This window comes from Octodon degus, unplaced genomic scaffold, assembly GCF_000260255.1.
Source record: "Octodon degus isolate 3935 unplaced genomic scaffold, OctDeg1.0 scaffold00105, whole genome shotgun sequence".
In the NCBI taxonomy this organism is placed as follows: Eukaryota; Metazoa; Chordata; class Mammalia; order Rodentia; family Octodontidae; genus Octodon; species Octodon degus.
The window spans coordinates 8,714,620-8,719,023 of NW_004524681.1; positions in this window are offsets into that span (position 1 = coordinate 8,714,620).

Sequence of the window (4,404 nt, forward strand, 5' to 3'; positions counted from 1 at the left end):
GCCCACCCCCATACCACCTGGGATGGAGCGCTCCCTGCCAGAGAGCCATGAGTGATACAGGCCCAAAACCTCATCTCACCACCTGTTACCTTCCAGCATTTCTGGAACCACTGCGCGTTGGGTCCTCTGGGAAGCAGATGTTAAGATGTTAGAAGTTAAGAATGCAAATAGTGTACAGAAAAGTAATGCTTGTGAGAAGAAAAAGGAAGAAGTGAGCCTGGGTGGAGATGGCGGGCCACATGTATGTAGACAAAATCTCTGCCATCCCAGTGGGAATCTTTGGAGCAAGCAACCCCTGTCCTCTGGGACAGTCCCAGCTCAGAGGATGAGGTACACTAGAAGAAGACAAACACAGAAGACTTGCAGAAAAGCACACTAATTGCAACTACCCAACTAGTGCTTCCTTTAAATAGAAATATTGCATCTCTAATGCTGCTACTATGGTATCCAAAATAATAGTCTTACCTTCATGTGGGCATAAATTCATATTGACCTAGTTAAGGTCCACCTGCCCCCGGTGGGTGTCTGGACAAATGCTGCATGTGCCAATGAGACCCTCAACACTGCAGAACATCTCCGCTCCCCTCGATGGATTCCCAGCACACATCCTGGTATCTGCCCCCTTGACATTCATATCACAAGAGATAGGATGTGCCTGAGAGGAGTAAACGCACCCAAAATGCTTGCTCTTGGAGCTGTGTCTTGTTTCTATCTAGCTTTCTTGTCAGTACAACCAAGTGGTATACAGTTGTGTCCAACAAAAAAAAAAAAAAAAAAGCCAGAGCTACAAGCTCTTCCATCAGACCCAGAATCAGAAAGCTACAGTTAGCATCTTGCAGGTTTGACTATATTGGTAATGGCAGAAAGTGCTGAAACAGCAGCCTAAGCTCTGACCTCTTATGATGTTTGCAAGAGTTCCCAGAGTTCATAGAAGATACTATGGTGCCAGAGCAGAACCGATGACACAGTCATACTACATGTCCCTGCTAGAGAGCTACTGCTTGACAGAGCAGCTCCTCAGAGTATAAAACCAATAAATAGACAAGTGATTCCTAAGAACCACTCCCATCTATTGCCATGGGAAGCTGTAGACAAACATTTTCCAAACAAATGAATTTTAAGCCCACAAAACAACAGGTCTGCTCTCCCAAGGACTCGGTTATTAAGAGCATGCTCAACCTGGAGAGAAAGAAAGGGTAACTGTGATGAAGTCCAAAGCTTGTGTTATCAAAAATGCAGCACAATTTGTCATAGTGAAATCCTGAAAACAACTCAAATGCCCATCAACTGAGAAATGGATTTTAAAAAATGTGGTGTTTTTACACAGTGGAGTATTACTCAGCTATAGAAAGATAAGCTTGAGGCTTTTATAAGTAAGTGGATTCAACTGGAGACCATACTTACATGTGGAACAGATTGGACCCACATGTACAAATATCATATTGTCTCCCTAGTATAAGAACCTGAAAAAGTCAATAAACGCCAAAGGTACAATACATACTGTGAAAAGGAAAAAAACTGCTGAAAGGGAAGGGACAACTGGGATGAAGGAAAGAAGAAAAGAAAAAAGATATATCCCAGATATACATATCCAGGATAATTGTTCTGCTTTGTAACACTTGTCTTTTTTTTTCTTTTTCTTTTTTGTCTTTACCAATTTTTTTACTAATTTTCATGCTTATAGCTGGTAATCTGAACAACTAATCTGAAGACAACAATATACAATATAACAGCCATTGTTGAATTCCCATCATTTTGGGTTTATTTTATTTTATTTTATTTAGAAACAAATATCAATGAGACAGTTTCAAAACTGATTAATATGACATTTTCAATAATTAATACTTTCTACATTGTTATCTTCTTAGTGGTTATCCATAGTACAAGAGGCAGACAGGGTATCCTGTCCAAACACTATTACTACAAATCTTTCTTCTCATTGAAAGCTGTATATCTATCCTAACTAAAATGGGTAATAAATGAAAAAAAAAAAGACACAAGAAAAAAAAATGTCACAGGACTATCCTGCTACAATGCTGTATACGGTTAGATTTCTAAATTTCTGTGTAAAAATATGTGTTTACTCCTTTTTTAAAATTATTTTTTTCTTCATATTCTGTAAGGCCTTAAAGTTCAACACATCAATACTTGATGGAAGATACCTGTTCCACGTAATGCCTAAGATGCTTGATATTTAGACAGACAGGGTAAACCAAACTTCATATGTTGCAGGGTAATAATAACCTTCTCTTCTGGAGAGTGAACAACCTAAGTTAGCAGATCAAAATTGGAGAAAAGGAAGGGCTGCAAGGTCAGCCAACATTTTGGCCCTAGCCTTTCAAGGTCAGTGAAGACTGAGGACATAGGAGAACCTGTACTGTAACATCATGAATTTCTATCATTTTGTTTAGCAAAATTCTCTATCATTTCTAAGGGGGTTTTTTAACTATTTTTTATTCTCTTTAAAAAAATTAAAAAGTGATTCAGGCCAGAAGCTTCCCAAAAGATGAGGAAAAGAATGATGATCCCTGTGGAGGAGGGAGGAAAAGGAATTGGAGGGGAAAAACTAGCTTTTGGATAGTCTATGTCCTGGTACAGAAGCTGAAGCTGAGGAAAAGATGAAGAAGATCAGGCCTTGGCTGAGTGAAGCTTTCCCTAAACTCAGCGTCACACAGGACACTGATCACCCACACTCCCTGGTGTGCTCACCTCAGAATTCTCAGGTCACCAATTGATTATGCAAAGGACAAGGGGAAAATTATTTTTGTCCTCAAATGAGCTAAATGAATAGCCACTTCCTACATCCCTGAAGACCATGGAAAACAGACTCACAGGTCCCTGGGCAAAGAGGTGAAGCCAGTGGTCAAGGAAGGAGGGGACTCCAGGTAGGGGTAGAAGCAGAGCAGCACTGACAACTCACATGTGTGACATAAGAGGGCGGGGCCCCTAGTTCAAAACGTCTAGAACTTCAATCTGCAGCAGTGAGCGTGGGTATTAAGTCAGGTGTGGGCTCCTTCCATGCACAGTGCCCTCTGCACCTTCAAGGTGGCCCCCCATAACCTCACCCCAGATTACACAGGCTGTGTCACTTACTGCTTGGGTAGTACCATTAGGTTCTACCTTGAAATAAAGAAAAATTAGAGAATTTGTGAGCATTTCAAAACTTCCACAGCTGACTTCCAGTTGGAAATTATTGCACAGTGGACTTGCCTTCCAACGCCTTGAAAAGTCATCACTCTATGGGACCCACTCAACATCTACAGCCTCGATATCAAAGGAAAGCACAAATGCACAAAACCAAAAATGTTTAATGGTCTATGGATACAAATTGCCTTGAAGTTCAGTGGTTTAAAACAATAAACATTTGCCGTCGCAGTTTCCATGGTCATAAATTCAAGAGCAGCTTCAGCATGTGTTCGGGCTCAAGAATCCTCAGGAGAGCAGAGTGAAGCTGTGAGCCAGGCCGCGCCACCTGCAGGCTTCACTGCAGGGGAAAGTTCACCACTGTGAGCACGCAGCATGCACTACTGCCACGAGACCTCAGGGCCTTCGCAGCTGCTGCAGAGAAGCCTTCATACCTGGTCAAACCAGTTTTTCCAAAGTGCTGCTTCAATACCAAAATTACTCTGTGAGTGATCCAGGGAAGAGAAGAACAGAAAGACACAGCACGTTCTGTCCTAATCTCAGACATATCACTTCACCGCTTCTGTCGTGTCATGTTTATTACAAGGAAGCCATGAAGTTCACTCCACTTCAGGGGAGGATGAACGAGCAGAGCATCCAAGATGCGAAGACCTAATTTAAAACCACCACAGTAGCTTGCACACAGCACTGTTCCACTCAAGAACACATTCCCAGAAGAGTCATAGTCTTAGTTCCATAAAAGGCAATAGAAAAAACACCTGCTGACCAGGCAGGATCCCAAAAGCCTCTACTGGTGAAAAGAAGAAGCTCCTTGACTTTCTGGGAGCTTAAAACCCGTCATGACTGATGCTGCTCTACCCATGTGACACTGGACAAAAAAACTCACTTTTAATATCTGCCCTAATTTTCTCACTGTTCTAAATAGTAAATAACACGTGGACATTAAGCTACCTACATGCCATGAATCTTCAAACAAGAGGGCTATATATCTAAGAGGAGGGAAGGGCCTCTGGGAAAATAAAATTATAGCTTTACTTTTTTTCCCATAATTTTATTGATAAACAAATAGCAATGAGACAGTTTCAATCCAAATTGGTAGGACAGTTTCAATAATTAACACATTGCATACATTCTTCCTAGTGGTTAATTACTATACAAGATGCGGACTTGATATCCTATTTACAAACACCAGTAGAACAAATCCCTCTATTCATTAAGAGAATGTAACTAGGGGCCGGGGAGATGGCTCAGTGGAATAAG